At 28.7% G+C, this 18,820-nt stretch overlaps 1 pseudogene across 1 annotated transcript in view; it reads right to left on the bottom strand.

Moving 5' to 3' along the window:
• Positions 1 to 4,990: 4,990 nt before the first annotated feature.
• LOC143238058 (N-chimaerin-like) overlaps positions 4,991 to 18,820 on the bottom strand; it is a 33,941-nt pseudogene continuing 20,111 nt past the window's right edge. Inside the window, exons 6-13 of the transcript XR_013020392.1 lie at positions 18,263 to 18,568; positions 17,138 to 17,215; positions 15,150 to 15,234; positions 12,995 to 13,166; positions 12,081 to 12,158; positions 11,669 to 11,806; positions 9,078 to 9,183; positions 4,991 to 6,776 (exon numbers count right to left, since the gene is read on the bottom strand). The product of XR_013020392.1 is annotated as an N-chimaerin-like (transcript). The remainder of the gene's footprint in view (positions 6,777 to 9,077; positions 9,184 to 11,668; positions 11,807 to 12,080; positions 12,159 to 12,994; positions 13,167 to 15,149; positions 15,235 to 17,137; positions 17,216 to 18,262; positions 18,569 to 18,820) is intronic.

Raw genomic sequence — 18,820 nt, forward strand, 5'->3', positions numbered from 1 at the left:
CGATCAGATAGTTTTATAAACTTCACAACTAAACTACCTGCAAATTAAAGCATAGCCTTACACCAAATACCCCGTCACTATTATCTTAATAATGGTAGTGGTTAGATTCAGATAAGATATTTTTATAACTGTAGTGGTGAGATTCAAATCAGATATTTTTATAACTATAGTGGTGAGATTCAAATCAGATATTTTTATAACTGTACTGGTTAGATTCAGGCCCTGTATTTGACCATCACTCACAGTCCTAGCAATAAATGTATAAATTATAACTGTCATCAAACACTAGCACTAGGGCTATTTTCTAACACTAGCATTAGGCCTATTTTCTAACACTGCATTTTTTCTCTAATGTTTCAACGATTTTCAAGAACAGTCTAACAAGATACACTTTATAACAGGCAATACATGATTACAAGACACCTTATAACAAAGAATACATGGTTACAAGACACCTTATAACAGTGAATACATGGTTACAAGAAACACTTTGTAATAGTGAATGCATGGTTACAAGAAACACGTCATAACACAGAATACATTGGTTATAAGACACTATAACAGTGAATACAGGGTTACAAGAAACACTACATAATAGTGATGTATGGTTACAAGAAACACCTTTTAACAATGAATACACAGTTACAAGAAACACCGTATAACAGTGATGCATGGTTACAAGAAACCCTTTATGTAACAGTGATGCATGGTTACAAGAAACACTATGTAACAGTGATGCAAGGTTACAAGAAACCCTTTATGTAACAGTGATGCATGGTTACAAGAAACACTATGGAGCAGTGATGCATGGTTACAAGAAACACTATGGAGCAGTGATGCATGGTTACAAGAAACCCTTTATGTAACAGTGACACATGGTTGCAAGAACAACAATTTCCAAGATGTCATTTGCAGATCATGTTCTGATATTGGACAACTTGTATACATGTCTTGTTATCAAAGGTCAAACATTAAAATATTAAGTTACCATTGAACCAAACAAGCTTACTAGAAATATGGTTAAAAAGAAAGTACTGAAATACAGTAGTATAATTCATTTCCTACAGTGTGTTAGTTTATTAAATGCAAAATTATAGTTTGTTCATTTCTTGTTAAGCAAGAAGCCACACAATGTTTTAAATTTAAACAGAATTTATTTTTTTGTCTCGTGAAGCTAGAGCATTCATAAATACAGAATTAGACAAACCACAGATGTATGTACATGTTTAAGTTGTTTTCCATATAGCACATTTACTTCTAGAATGTTTACTTTAGTACTGAAGTATATCTTCACAAAAAGTTTCTTTATGTTTAAAATAAGAATTAATATCAAGAATTAGTTTCACCTTGGGTTTATAAGAAATAATATTAAGAATTAGTTAAACCCCATGTTTATAAAAATAAGAATTAATATAAAAAATTAGTTTCACCTTGTGTTTATAAAAATAAGAATTAATATAAACAATTAGTTCCACCTTGTGTTAATAAGAATTAATATAAAGAACTTGTTCCACTCCATGTTTATAAAAATAAAAATAAGAACTAATATAAAGAATTAGTTCCACCCCATGTTTATAAAAAAATAATAATTAATATAAACAATTTGTTTCACCTTGTGTTTTTAAGAATTAATATAAAGAATTAGTTCCACCCCATGTTTATAATAATAAAAATTAATATAAACAATTAGTTTCACCTTGTGTTTATACAAATAAGAATAATAACAATTAATATAAAGAATTAGTTCGACTCCATGTTTATAAAAATAAGAATAATAAATATTAATAAAAAGAATTAGTTCCACCTTATGTTTATAAAAACAAGAATAATTAATATAAACAATTCGTTTCACCTTGTGTTTATACAAATAAGAATAATAACAATTAATATAAAGAATTAGTTCGACTCCATGTTTATAAAAATAAGATTAATAAGAATTAATATAAAGAATTAGTTCCACCTTGTGTTAATAAGAATTAATATAAAGAATCAGTTCCACCTTGTGTTAATAAGAATTAATATAAAGAATCAGTTCCACACCATGTTTATAAAAATAAGTATAATAAGAATTAATATAAAGAATTAGTTCTACCTTGTGTTAATAAGAATTAATATAAAGAATCAGTTCCACATTATGTTTATAAAAATAAGAATAATAAGAATTAATATAAAGAATTAGTTTCACCTTGTGTTTATAAAAGTAAGAATTAATATAAACTATTAGTGTCACCTTGTGTTTATAAAAATAAAAATAATAAGATTTAATATAAACAATTAGTTCCACCTTGTGATAATAAGAATTAATATAAAGAATCAGTTCCACCAGTGTTAGTAAGAATTAATATAAAGACTTGGTTCTACCCCATGTTTATAAAAATAAGAATAATAAGAATCAATAATAAGAATTAGTTCCACCTTGTGTTAATAAGAATAATAAGAATTAATATAAACAATTAGTTCCACCTTATGTTTATAAAAACAAGAATAATTAATATAAACAATTAATTCCAGCTTGTTTATAAAAAAGAATTAATATAAACAATTAGTTCCACCTTATGCTTATAAAAATATTAAGAATATAAACAATCCTACCTTATGTTTATAAAAATAAAAATAAGAATTAATATAAACAATTAGTCCCATTTTATATTTATAAAAATAAGAATTAATATAAACAATTAGTCCCATTTTATATTTATAAAAATAAGATCAATATAAACAATTAGTTCCACCTTATGATTGTAAAAATAATAATTAGAATTAATGTAAACAATTAGTTCCACTTTCTTCTGAAACAGAGAATCTACTAAATGATACTTAGATACACTTCCATACGACTCAAAATATAAAACTTCCAGTTCCATCTTAGTTTATAAAAGTATATAAAAACTTTACCATCTCAGAGAGACATGATGTGAAAACAAAATAAACTTTTAGTCCCATCTAAAAGTGACAAAATATGTTAAGAAATCATGGTTGATATTTCTACAAGACAATGTACTTTTTGGTCATAAAAGCATTAATGCATTTCATCATACTTCTATATGACCAATAATTAATTCTACAACCTTTAGCATAAATAAAAATTAGAAATAAAAAAGCAAATCTATTAAACACTAGACTATGTTTATAAATCACTTCACTGACTCTACAATCAATCTCTATTAATACAAATACATCAATTTATATACAGTTCTCACACTAAACATGACTCCTTCATGGTTACTTTTATTCAGAAAATATCATAAAGGTAAATCATTACCTGAAAATTCTTATTTTGTAGACTTTATCTCCTATTGGTTAGTTTCAGTTAAACTAGTTGAAAATGGTGACTCATTTTATGAGAATATTAATTAAAAAGAATATTATATATGTATATATATACCTTCAATGCTCAAACCACTTCAAAATACAACTTATAAGAACCTATTTTCTAGAATCATTTGAGAAACAAATATACACTCTAACACTTATTACAATGATCTTCCCAGCCACAATATCAGTTTTTTCCAAAACAACACAGTTGCGACCGAGTGAGCTCCTGACACAGCTTTATTTCACTGGATTAATCCATTAAAAGTGGTTAATAAGTAGGAAAGTTTTACACTATCACTGTTCAACAACAAAACTAATGATCGTAATAAATATTTAATACAAACAATCTTACAATGAAGAAAACCTTTCTTAGGACTAAATGTACAATTTTGTTATACAAAGAGAGAATATGGTCCATACAGGTTTTAAAGTAATTAAGATTTTTCTGATCTGTATTATGATATGGAGTGAGAATCATCCTGGATTGTTGTATTTGGGAACAGGTTTTGACAAACAAACAGGACATCATCCCAAAATAAACCACACACACGTATAGTTGCTAAAAAATAACTAAGGTGTTTGTACATGATATGAAATTTGCCTGTCATTTGATGGTAAAATATGCAAAGATCACAGAACCATATCAAGCACCAGAGAACAGAAAGTTTTTATACTCACACACAAAATATGAAGTTAAACTAATCCAGATACAATTCTGAGGTAAGAAAGACTTTTCAAAAAAGAGAAAACAATATACAACACAAAATGGAGAACCTTTAAAGGGCTCATGTTACTTAACACAATGAAATGCAGATTTTTATATAAAAATTAATATATACAAAATAAGCGAATATTTACATTAACAAAGTATAAATAATATCCACAGCTTCCATTTTTTTTCCACACACAGAATTAAGTAAAAAGATGTAAATACAAGGATAATGAATGTAGATTCACTGTTAACAAGGGTCTTCTCCATATTTCCACCATTGATACAAGAACTAAAAGCCTTCTACTAACAGTTTGTAAAATATCTGTTTTGTCTTAAGTAAATTAAATCAAAATTTTTTGTTAGCAAGTTACTTAATAAAAGGTTGATTCTAGAAAACCTATAAAAGCTGATCTTTTACTGAATGATTCAAGTGCTGAAGAAACTGATCTTTTATTTGAAAAAGATTCTACAAGTTCTACAGAAACTAATCTTTTATTGGAAAGAAAGATTCTACAAGTGCTATAGAAACTGATATTTTATTGTAAATAAAGATTCTACAAGTGCTGTAGAAACTGATCTTTTATTGTAAAGAAAGATTCTACAAGTGCTGTAGAAACTGATATTTTATTGTAAAGAAAGATTCTACAAGTGCTATAGAAACTGATCTTTTATTGTAAAGATTCTACAAGTGATGTAGAAACTGATCTTTTATTGTAAAGAAAGATTCTACAAGTGCTGTAGAAACTGATCTTTTATTGTAAAGAAAGATTCTACAAGTGCTGTAGAAACTGATCTTTTATTGTAAAGAAAGATTCTACAAGTGCTGTAGAAACTGATATTTTATTGTAAAGAAAGATTCTACAAGTGCTATAGAAACTGATCTTTTATTGATCTTTCACTAAAGAAAAGATTCTACAAGTGCTGTAGAAACTGATCTATTATTGTAAAGAAAGATTCTACAAGTGCTATAGAAACTGATCTTTTATTGTAAAGAAAGATTCTACAAGTGCTATAGAAACTGATATTTTACTAGAATGAAAGATTCTAAAAGTAGAATAGAAACTGATCTTTTATTAACAGATTCTACAAATGCTATAAAAACTGATATTTTACTTGAACGAAAACGATTCTAAAAGTGGAATAGAAACCGATCTTTTATTGAAAAGAAATATTCCAAAGTGCTATAGAAACTGATATTTTACCAGAACGAAAGACTCTACAAAAGCTATAGAAACTGATCTTTTATTGGAAAGAAAAATTCTGGAAGTTCTATAGAAACTGATATTTTGCCAGAATGAAAGATTCTTAAAGTGGAATAGAAACTAATCTTTCACTGGAAGGAATGATTCTAAAAGTGCTATAGACACTGATCTTTCACTGGAAAGAAAAAATTCTAAAAGTACAATAGAAACTGATCTTTTATTAGAAAGAAAGATTCTACAAGTGCTGTAGAAACTGATCTCTTATTGGAAAGAAAGATTCTACAAGTGCTATAGAAACTGATCTCTTACCAGAATGAAAGATTCTAGAAGTTCTTTGGAAACCAATTTTTTACTGAAAGATCTTACAAGTGCTATAGAAACTGATCTTTACTGGAAAGAAGGGTAGTTTCTTTCCAGTAATATGGTGTTCTAGCATTTTATGCAAGTAAACCCACGCTTTACTAAAATCAAAGATGTTAGTGACTCTGAAACAACACTTATTCATGCTGTATTACATCCTAACTTCATATTCAGTAAGCAAACATGAAACCACTGGGTTCCACTCTGTTGCTCAGAAAATAAATATTACACTTGGTTGACCTTAAAGAAAAACAAAACCTTTCTTGTCAACAGTACACACAGAGCAAGTACCACACTTATAACCAGTTTTTGTACATGGTGAGTAACCAAATAACCTGGAAACATCCCATATGGAGGGACTCTCCAGTTTCTTCAGATAACTTTCTCCATCATCAGAAACTTGTCTCTTGTGTGTGTTACATGGAAGTAAACTTATCAAGTGTTTAAATATGAATAGAAACTTGCTATAGTAAGTTAAATAAATCAAATGATCAAACATTGGTTATTTTCTGTTTCCTCTCTTCATTGACGAATATTTTAAATACAAAAAATAGAACATTTTAAAATAACCAAGAAGATTATTGAAACTTATATATCTGTTTTAAATACATTTACATATTTATGGATGATTATAAAGTGTTGATAATAATTAGTTCCAACCAATAAGGATCAAAGACAACCACATTACAAGCTTTCTGCCAACATTTACACGTTTCTGATATGGAAGTTATATTTTTGTTGAAACCAACATAATTCTACAAAGTTTAACTTCTGTTTCAAACTTTAGAAATATTAAATGTTTCTTTCTCTTTCCACATCTAGACACTTTAAATTTTGGATAGAATATGCTTTAGTCTGTTTTTATAAGACCTTTTGTTTGTTATTGATCTAATACACCTCTGTGTATTAGAATAAACCAAGTTCTAGCTTTACGGTAAACCAAGAGAAACATAAAATGGATAAACAGGAGAAGAAGTAAGTAGGAAACACATTCATATTCTACCTAACCATATTCAAAGAGAACCCTCTGGTGAGAAATAAGAATCTCAATGACAAGACTTTCTTGGTGCCACGCTGCAAGTTGTCCAGGCTGAGCAATTAAATCAGGTGTCCGCATCAAAGATGGACAAAACACTGTACTAAGGTTATGTGGTGTCATCAGGTTCTGTTTCTGTTTCTCAGTTACCCTGAAAAAAGTATCACACATACGATCAGTTATGACAGACAGAAAGACAACAGAAGTTGGTGAGACTCCATTAGTTTTGCTTTACTCTAGGTATCTTTTTAAACACAATAACTTAGAACCTTTTACTGGTCCATCTATGCAAACTGAATCTAGTTTTCAATCTGTAGTGGTCACTTTTCTCTTGCTCACCTGTCCATCCAAACAGATAGAGGAGTCATTTCATAAAAAAAACTGTGCTAATTTGTCAATTCAAAACCTGTTCCTTCTAATCCTTAACATACATAATAATTAAAACTGTGACAATACCACTACTACTCAATTTCATATTATTTGTGAAAAAAACATAATTAAAACAATCTGTCCAACCTAAGAATATTTTCACTTATGTTTCTTTGATTATCTTATGAATGCCTATTTGAGTTTTACCTCATGGTACTTTGTGAAGAAGAAACAGATTAAAATGTTATAATTATTGGTTGTTTTAAACAGTTATACTTTTTATAATTTACACAAATATCTGCAGCCAAAAGTGATGGTGTTTCACGTGGTGTTTATTAAAAACCAGGACTGTTCTACTTTACAATCAAACTTCACAAATAGGTTTATTCATCTTTGTGTTAGATTAAAATTCCTGAATAGCACACAAAATAAAAATCAACTCATTTGTTGATGAAAATTAACAAAAAAAGTATAAAATTAAACAAAAATTAAACTCTATAATATCACCATTGCTCAGACAAACCATATTAATTATAGTCTTCAACTTTGGTTACATAAATACTGAATAGACAAGAAGACCCTTCCTCTCTTTTGTAATGTGTTACTAATTCTCTCTTATGTTTTAAGTATTTATATATTACCCATAATCAACACAAACTCAAAATTTTCATCTTTCAAATGACGTATTGTAAACATTATCTTCTGATCAGTTAAATGTCAGTTTCACTGTGTATGAACGTCGTTCCTGTGGAAAAGTTCACAACTAGCTTGAAAGTATTTATAATGACTCTTGTCACTAAGTTAGAAAGCCAGAAATATTATGAGAAGTAAGGGAATTTTTCTACTTTTTGCTTGTTATTAGTCTATACTGTTTGATGCATTATTTAACTGAATAAAAATTAAGTGCAATATTGTGAGTAGTATAAAAAATTAGGGTTAACTCTCTCTGACAGTCGTAGCTAAAAACAACAACTGGAACTCTCTCTGACAGTCGAGGTTAAAAACAACAACAACTGGACAACAACTGGAACTCTCTCTGACAGTCGAGGGCAACAACACACAACTGGTTGTAGTAGATTTAATGTAAGGGTTAACTCTCTCTGACAGTCGAGTAATTCGATATCAAAAATTTGGCAAAACAACAACTGGTTGAGTACTTAGATGTAGGGTTAACTCTCTCTGACAGTTGAGAAAAAAACAACAACTGGTTGAGTACTTTGTTGTTGTTCATACTTTATGTTGAATTATAAAACTATAAAAATAAGGATCTTTTTAGGTTAGTTAAGATAATAATAATAATATAATAAAAATGTTTCACAAAGCATACACACAAGCTGCTTGTACTAGATGTAGTAATGTAATTCGATATCAAAACATTTGCTGCATATGATCCAAGTGATTTAAAACTTATTATGGTGACAACAGTAGTTAGACATTTTAAAATAGAAATAAAACAATAAAATTTAATTATACATATATATACAATGTTACAAACATATAGCAACTTCAGATCAATGAATGTAGTTTCATGTTCTGATCTGAAGTTATTCTAGAAACAAAAAAGGGAAATTAAGATTTTCTCAGTTTTTGGTGGTTGCAAAGTCAGTCAAATTGACAAGTTCAATTTTGAGATAGGGTAAAAAAAAACAAGAGAAAAACTACAGTTTCACTGGGGGGTGAGGAACATTTGAAATGCATTTACAAGGTCCTAAGGATTATGATGCGAAGACAAAACGAAATTTTAGTTTTAACCTGAAAATTACTTTGCATATGAAATATTCAAAATATACTCAAATATTCATGAACAAATTTTATTTTATTAAAAATACTTCACCAGAAAATATCATTTTTTGTATATAAAAACTTACAATGCTAACTGAAAGAATGCCAGATTTTGTGAAGATATACACACTACATTGAAAGTTACAAGTATTAAATCTATAAAGACTTTAAATGAGTAGAAAGAAGTCATATGGTTGGTCATATAGACTGAGACCACACCAAGAGTTAAGTTCCAGATGACACTTTATGGTTTGATAGCAAGCTGGTGGTAGTGTATTAATATTACTAGTTAGTAAATTACCTGTTTAAATGTGCCAGTAAGTACTTCAGGGTTTGATAGTGAGCTGGTGGTAGTTTGTTAATAGCTTCTCTTAAACCATCCAGTCTTCCTTCCAGAGTTTGTTGTCCTAATAATTGTTATTTAATAGAATTATTACCTTACAAATATAAAAAAACCTTGTATTCATTGATAAAGCAACAAATATATATAAAAAAAAAACAATAACACAATAACATCTATTTCAGATATTGTGTAGATAAGTGAAATTTAAAATAAAATAAAAATGATAACACGACAGCACAATGTAATGCTTTACAAAATATATATAGGATATAGAAATTTAAATTAAACCAACAACTTTCTGAATTGTATATACATATATACTAGACACATTCACTAAGAATCATAAATATTCTACAAAAACATCACACACAAGTCCAATGAAAATACATAAATAAAGTAGTCAAATTACATTTTCTAAATAGTCTGTCTCTTTTTTGCAATTCCATTTTTATCACCTGCCATCATTTTGCATCTTGTTACAAATGAATTACATTAATAATCAACAGAAAACATCATATTAGTAACACGTATCAGGAAATCTGGATTTCGCAAAAGTTGTTTTGGATTTAGTAATATATTTTCCATAATTCAGCTACATATATTTCAAAAATAATATTCATTTCTTTCTACCATGTGAGAACTTTTTATAAATTAGAAAGAAGAAAAAAAATCATATTTAGATAAAATTATCATTTCATATACCACAATGTTCACATTTTTATTATTATGTTTCAGGTTCTAGAATAATCAGTAATATTTGCATCATCATTGGTCTGAAGAAATCTATAGTAACTGGTTGTCAACATTTTAACTGTAAAAAAATGTGACTCAATTTCAAAGAAAATAATTCACTTATGTAAAACCACATGTGACATTTTGTAAAAATCTGTACGTATTGAAGAAAATTTATTATATTTGGATTCAGCATATAGTAGAATGTGTAACAGTTTCAAGACAATAAAATCATCAAAAAGCATGAATTATTAATACAGTTTATTATTTAAATTTTATTCTACAATAAAGTTCAAACATATTCAAATATTTTTTTTATTCTATACTGATACCGATAAAAAATACTTAATTTGGCTTCTTTCGATCTCCATTCAACAACTTACTAATATTTCAAATATGAATGTATAATATAACAACACATGAAACAAAAGAGAAAGTTATCAAATGTGATACTCACTAACACCATTCATAAATAAAGAGAAAGTTATCAAATGTGATACTCACTAACACCATTCATAAATAAAGGAAAGTTATCAAATGTGATACTCACTAACACCATTCATAAATAAACAGAAAGTTATCAAATGTGATACTCACTAACACCATTCATAAATAAAGAGAAAGTTATCAAATGTGATACTCACTAACACCATTCATAAATAAAGAGAAAGTTATCAAATGTGATACTCACTAACACCATTAATAAATAAAGAGAAAGTTATCAAATGTGATACTCACTAACACCATTAATAAATAAAGAGAAAGTTATCAAATATGATACTCACTAACACCATTAATAAATAAAGAGAAACTTATCAAATGTGATACTCACTAACACCATTCATAAATAAAGAGAAAGTTACCAAATGTGATACTAACACCACATAAATAAATAAAAAGTTATTGAATGTGATACTCACTAACACTGTTCATAAATAAATAATAAGTTATCAAATGTGATACTCACTAACACCATTCATAAATAAATAATAAGTTATCAAATGTGATACTCACTAACACCATTAATAAATAAAGAGAAAGTTACCAAATGTGATACTCACTAACACCATTCATAAATAAAGAGAAAGTTACCAAATGTGATACTCACTAACACCATTCATAAATAAATAAAAAGTTACCAAATGTGATACTCACTAACACCATTCATAAATAAATAATAAGTTATCAAATGTGATACTAACACCATTAATAAATAAATAATAAGTTATTGAATGTGATACTCACTAACACTGTTCATAAATAAATAATAAGTTATCAAATGTGATACTAACACCATTAATAAATAAATAAAAAGTTACCAAATGTGATACTAACACCATTAATAAATAAAGAGAAAGTTATTGAATGTGATACTCACTAACACCATTAATAAATAAAGAGAAAGTTACCAAATGTGATACTAACACCATTCATAAATAAATAAAAAGTTATTGAATGTGATACTCACTAACACCATTCATAAATAAATAATAAGTTATCAAATGTGATACTAACACTATTCATAAATAAATAATAAGTTATCAAATGTGATACTAACACTGTTCATAAATAAATAATAAGTTATCAAATGTGATACTAACACTATTCATAAATAAATAAGTTATCAAATGTGATACTAACACTGTTCATAAATAAATAATAAGTTATCAAATGTGATACTAACACTATTCATAAATAAATAAAAAGTTACCAAATGTGATACTAACACCATTCATAAATAAATAAAAAGTTATTGAATGTGATACTCACTAACACTGTTCATAAATAAAGAGAAAGTTATCAAATGTGATACTCACTAACACCATTCATAAATAAAGGGTAGGTGTCAAATGTGATCAAGGGAATAGGCAGAAGACGGAAAAAAAGCTTCAGGACACCAGTTATAACATGTACATCTTCGAAAGCTCCAGGACTAATATCTGCATGTAAACCATCTTGAAGAATGGACAAAAACAGTAACTGTATTAAGTACTACATACAAAAGAATAGTGGTACATTAATTAATGAAAGTATTGGTTGCAAATATTGTAGTTGTCTAAATAATTATTACAAGTGAGTTGACTAATAATTCCTTTAAAAAATACAGTTGTTTTGTTATTTCAAATACAGTTATTTGTAATACAACTATTATTTTGAAACTAAACAATTATCTTAGGTTTTCTAGTCACCATTTTTCACACAACTCACAGATAAAACTCTCACACTCACCTTTTTCAAAACTTAACCTTAGCGCTTCAACTTCATCACTAAATCCTGAAATTCTATAGAGTCCTTCCACATCTAAACCTGTTATAATAATCAGTGAAAAAATATTTCATTTTTGTAAGTCTAAGCCACCAAACGTAAGTTTTAGCACATTAATAAAACATTAAGGTGTCCGATTAAAAAAATGTTTTGATTGTAATTTTAGTAGAAAATTGATGTATTTATTCAATTCACATAACAAAAGAGAGAGGTCAAACAGTAAACTTAAAAATTAATTCAAAATAAACATTTTAATTAATATAAAGTTCTCAAAGATGACCGTAATTGAACAAACAATTTCAGTTAGTTTGAAGTTTAACACGACCACAATTATTTAATAATATCACGTAATTAACAATAAATATTTTGATTCTTCATTGATCTCTAAACAGTAAACTAAAATGGACATATACATGTATCAAGTTTCCCATCAAAATGTACTTCCATCCGCTAAGTACTGATAAATATTTATAGCAAAAATATTACCCGTTTCTTAACAATAAACAATTTGTATTTTCAACTGCAATACATGAATTAAATGTTACACAACAACATTCTCAATTTAAAATAACTCAAAAGCTCGGTGGACGTTTTTAAATAACTGTTAATTAAATAACACAAGAAAACTATTGAGAATTTAATAGATTAAAAAATACATTTTCCATTTAAAATTAAAGAAACTACATAAAAATCTCTCTTTAACGCTATGAGTTTTAAGCAAACAACACAATAAGCTTAATACACAAAATGTTATTTTCTGTTTAAAACTTAAAAAGACACAACATACTTGAATTTTCTGTAAATTTTATTTCTCATTTAAAATACAATAACACCGCAGAGCTTAAATTAATGTTAAGCACAAAGTGACTCAATCCCACCTCGGTTCTCTATCTCTTTAATACACATGTCCACAACAAAGGGTCGAGGGGTATTGTGGGCTTTAACCAGTGTGGTAAGATCAATCCCAAACACTCTCTTAATGTACTTCAAGTCTGGTAGACAGTCGTTAGGGATTTTTTGAACATTTTCGATGGGCACTAAAACCACAGTCTGTGTAATCTAAATACAAAAAAAAAAGTTTCTTACAGAAATCTAAATACAAAACCTAAGTGTATTCATACAGCCCAACTCCTTCAAGATTAAATATGTAATCTAAATACAAAACCTAAGTGTATTCATACAGCCCAACTCCTTCAAGATTAAATATGTAATCTAAATACAAAACCTAAGTGTATTCATACAGCCCAACTCCTTCAAGATTAAATATGTAATCTAAATACAAAACCTAAGTGTATTCATACAGCCCAACTCCTTCAAGATTAAATATGTAATCTAAATACAAAACCTAAGTGTATTCATACAGTGTATTCATACAGCCCAACTCCTTCAAGATTAAATATGTAATCTAAATACAAAACCTAAGTGTATTCATACAGCCCAACTCCTTCAAAATTAAATATGTAATCTAAATACAAAACCTAAGTGTATTCATACAGCCCAACTCCTTCAAGATTAAATATGTAATCTAAATACAAAACCTAAGTGTGTTCATACAGCCCAACTCCTTCAAGATTAAATATGTAATCTAAATACAAAACCTAAGTGTATTCATACAGCCCAACTCCTTCAAGATTAAATATGTAATCTAAATACAAAACCTAAGTGTATTCATACAGCCCAACTCCTTCAAGATTAAATATGTAATCTAAATACAAAACCTAAGTGTATTCATACAGCCCAACTCCTTCAAGATTAAATATGTAATCTAAATACAAAACCTAAGTGTATTCATACAGCCCAACTCCTTCAAGATTAAATATGTAATCTAAATACAAAACCTAAGTGTATTCATACAGCCCAACTCCTTCAAGATTAAATATGTAATCTAAATACAAAACCTAAGTGTATTCATACAGCCCAACTCCTTCAAGATTAAATATGTAATCTAAATACAAAACCTAAGTGTATTCATACAGCCCAACTCCTTCAAGATTAAATATGTAATCTAAATACAAAACCTAAGTGTATTCATACAGCCTAACTCCTTCAAGATTAAATATGTTATTATATAAAAAAAAGTTTCTTACAGAAATCTAAATACAAAACCTAAGTGTATTCATACAGCCCAACTCCTTCAAGATTAAATATGTAATCTAAATACAAAACCTAAGTGTATTCATACAGCCCAACTCCTTCAAGATTAAATATGTAATCTAAATACAAAACCTAAGTGTCTTCATACAGCCTAACTCCTTCAAGATTAAATATGTTATTATATAAAAAAAAGTTTCTTACAGAAATCTAAATACAAAACCTAAGTGTATTCATACAGCCCAACTCCTTCAAGATTAAATATGTAATCTAAATACAAAACCTAAGTGTGTTCATACAGCCCAACTCCTTCAAGATTAAATATGTAATCTAAATACAAAACCTAAGTGTGTTCATACAGCCCAACTCCTTCAAGATTAAATATGTTATTATATGCTTCAAGAACTGTACATCACAAGCTTTTATTTGAGAAAAGGTACAGACAGAGGAGAGTATATCTTAAAGGCATTATTAATAACAACATGAAATGCAATTAAACACCTTCCTAGATAAACACAGTCCATTAACAGCTTATTTCAAGTAATGTGACAAGTGCTTAGTATTGCTAAAATCTGTTTAATAGGTTTCCAAGAATGGTTGGTTTTATGTTTCATTATCTTATCGCACCTAGTAAGAGTAAAGCTAATTTTTACAGTCATATCCAACAAATCCATAAAGCCTTTAATTCAGAACTAAACACGGTCAACCAACATTCTTCCATAACAGTAAACTAAAACGTAATTTGTAAAAAATTGTTCTCTATTTGTTAATACTACTGACTGTATCTCTGATATCTTTATTAATGGATGACTTACTTACCTTGGAAAAGTATCTCTTACATCGAGTTTTCATGAAAGTCACACCAAAGTTTTCAGACTTACCTTAGCCCTTAACAATTGAGCAATAATTCCACACAGGCCACACCAAGGTTTTCACACTTACCTTCACATTTGACACCTTGAGCAATAATCCCCCACATGAAGTTTCCACACAGGTCACACCACGGTAGGCCTTTAAAGTTGTGGGTCTGAATATTAAAAAGATATAACAGAAATGTTAGCCATTAAAGAAAACAACAACAGAAGTTTCATAACAACTAACTAAACAACAAAGGTAATAACACATGATAACAGTAACTTCTCCTTTAAACTCAGTGTTGTCGAGAAAACCCACTTGTAGAGAAATTTATATGTAAAATTTATATGTAAAAACGGCTCATTTAGGTTGAGAAAATATCTTACATAGAAGAGCGAACAACGTTTCGACCTTCTTCGGTCATCGTCAGGTTCACAAAGAAAGAGGTAACTGACCGATAGCTGACCACATGTTTGAAGGGGGTTGTATAACTGAATATAGGAATGTAGAGGGCGTGCGTAGATGTTTGATTATATTTATTAGTATAGGTATAAAGGTGTTCCTTTGTATTGGTTTATTTTGGGTTTAAGTTGTTGTATAAGTGAGGCTTCTTTAATTTTGCGTTTGTTTATGTTTGTTTCTTTATTTAGTATTTGAGTGTTTTCTATGGTTATGTTGTGTTTATTTGACTTGCAGCATTCGAAAACGTGTGAAGGTGACTTTTTATGTTCTTTGAATCTGGTTTCCATTTTTCTACTTGTTTCTCCAATATAGAAGTCGTGGCAGTTATAAAATAACCCAAAATAAAGCAATATAAAGGAACGCCTTTATACCTATATTAAATATAATAAATATAAAATTATATATTCAAACATCTAACACCGCCCTCTACATTCCGACACCCAGTTACACAACCCCTTCCAAACATGTGGTCAGCTTCCGGTCAGTTACCTCTTTCTTTGTGAACCTGACGATGACCGAAGAAGGTCGAAATGTTGTTCGCTCTTCTATGTAGAGCATTCATTGTATTAAATATAAAACTTAAATAAGAACATTTGTTCTATTAAATATAAAGCTTCAGTGCAGAACATTCTTTGTATTAAATACAAAGCTTAAATAAGAACGTTAGTTCTATTAAATATCAAACTGAAGACCAGAGCATTCATTGTATTAAATATAAAACTTAAATACAGTACATTTGTTTCATTAAATATCGAAACATTGTTCGCTCTTCTATGTAAAATATTTTCTCAACCCAAACGAGCCGTTTTTGCATATATATATCCTTTAAACTGTCTTTAAAGATATCTCAAAGTGAAATCACTTGAACCAGGAAATTAATAACATTTGCTTACTGTTCATTAGTTTTAAACATTAAGTAATAGAGGAAATCATGGATTTCTGAAACTATATAAAGACATATTAGTATTTACTAACTACAAACTGTAAAGATATAATGCTGCCTCATATTCTAATCTTCAAACAAACATACACTTTCCTCACCAGATGGGTTAATTTTATCCAAATGGATCGATATATGAATTAAATAATAATATTAAACAGAACTACCCATGTCTTTCAAACAATAAACAGAAAAACTTAAATAAATAAAAAGTTCTGTTGAAACCTAAACTCTTACTTGTTGGGTAAAACAAAAAAAAAAGCCATTTCAACTTTTGTTGCTTTAAATGATGCACTGTGTAAAACGTTCCTAGCTAGGACAACATACTTACTACCACTAATTCAAACCTAAACCTAAGTAACTGGTAAATTAAAAACACAGACACATCTCCCACTGACCATTTTAAAACTGTCTCCATCAAATAATTTTAAAAGGAAAATTTACATAACACAGGATGGGTTTAAATAAACTTTAACAAAAACTGTTGCTTCTTTGGTTGATCAAGTGGACCTTTTACATTTAATGCTGGTTATGAAAAATTTAATACATTTTTCTGAAACAAGCTAGAATGGACTCGGACTTATTTTAGGTAGAATTGTATTACTCAATAGTAAAAACATGTGAAGATCATTAGAAGTGAAGATAAATGAAGACGCAGAGGTTCATCATTTACCCTAAAGTTATGAGGCTTCTCAAAACGATGGACATCAATATCACCCAGTACCAAATCTTCTGGGAAAAATATTCCATTCTGAAAACAAAAAGTTCACGTCCTCAATTAACATAATTAATACAAAAACAACTCTTGTTCTTATAACATGATAGGGTTAACACTTCAAGTGGCACATTTACAGACAAACAACTCTCTCTCAATGCAAGGTTTATTTTCCTATAAACAATAAAAATATAAGCCACTTTAAACTTTGAAAATTTTGAAAGAGAATTCTCTTTTTCGTTGTGGTACAAAATTTCAAACTCACATACTGTCAATATTATACTTTTGAACTCCATAACAAATGTTACACAGTATGTCAAATATATATGGGGGAGAGAGAATGTATTCCATGACAATGAGAGACTTAAACAAGTTTTAAGCCTGACATAAATTAAACAGACTTTGGCCAATGAGTACAAAATTATGTACTTTAAAACATTTAGCTTACCAGTCTTTTCAACTTTTATTTATGTTCTCTTGTAGACTGCAGAAAAAATAATGTCTCCACATGGACCACTGAAACAATAACATCTCTACGTGGACTACTGAAACAATAACCTCTCTATCTGGACTGCTGAAACTAATGTCCTTATTGGTTTACTGGTATCAGCTCCTTTATATATTTATCATTACTATTGATTTGTTGATACAAAGAAAACAGGAACCCTTAAAGTTCATTCAAACTTTTAGTAAATTAATTTTGAAACTTACTCATTTTCAACATTTCTTATATATATTAATTTTTAAACTGTTTTCATTAAAAAACAACTTATATTTATTTGTTCTATTTTGGTTTCAAACTATATAATGTACTATGTGCACTCTGTCCACCAGAAGGAATCTAACCCCAGCTTTTAGCATTACAAGTCAGTATAATTACAGAGAGATAATTATGTTTGAGAAGACCAGTGTGGAGTATTATCAGAACCATACAACCATTTTTATTTTGTTTTTTTTAATCAGTGTAAAATACAGCATCTACTGTATTGTCGCACTTGCGATCAGTTGGAGATATCTAGCTTGTACTAGTATACTTATCAAAAAGTAAACACATGGAACTAAAGAAAAGACAGCTCTACTTACATCATCAGAAGGTCTGTCGTATTCGTGGGGAGATCGGGTGCTGTTGCTTTCTTGGCTTGAAAAGCTGGACCTCTTCTGAATCCTCATTTGACGCATCTTTTGCTGATAAGAACTTAGAGTCATGTAGGGGCTTTCTTCGTATTTTATTTGAACACACATCATAGATATGTACTCTGCAGCATTGTATTCTAAGTACAGTGTGATGAGACCATCAGCCACTAAATCCTGCACAGTGTCAAATCTTTTTCACCCACATAATGTTTTCCATCGTAATACAGTCGAAAGTTTTTTGTAGCTGTCATGAATCTTGTAACGAGTAAGTAGAAAAGTGAGAAAACATCAAAACCTGTTTTCTAAACCAAAACAGAAACGTTCATTGGTTTCAAACATAACACAAACTTAACCTGTGCAGATGTTCAATATGATTTAAAGATGCTTTTTAATAAGATAGCAAAGCTTAGACCGATACTTCTAGACTACTAGGGTGTAATTCATTGAAGCCCATTATATCATTAATAATATCAGCAAAACTGCCGTCCCTCTGGACATGTATAACCA

The sequence above is a fragment of the Tachypleus tridentatus genome, chromosome 2, assembly GCF_004210375.1.
Source record: "Tachypleus tridentatus isolate NWPU-2018 chromosome 2, ASM421037v1, whole genome shotgun sequence".
Classification (NCBI taxonomy): Eukaryota; Metazoa; Arthropoda; class Merostomata; order Xiphosura; family Limulidae; genus Tachypleus; species Tachypleus tridentatus.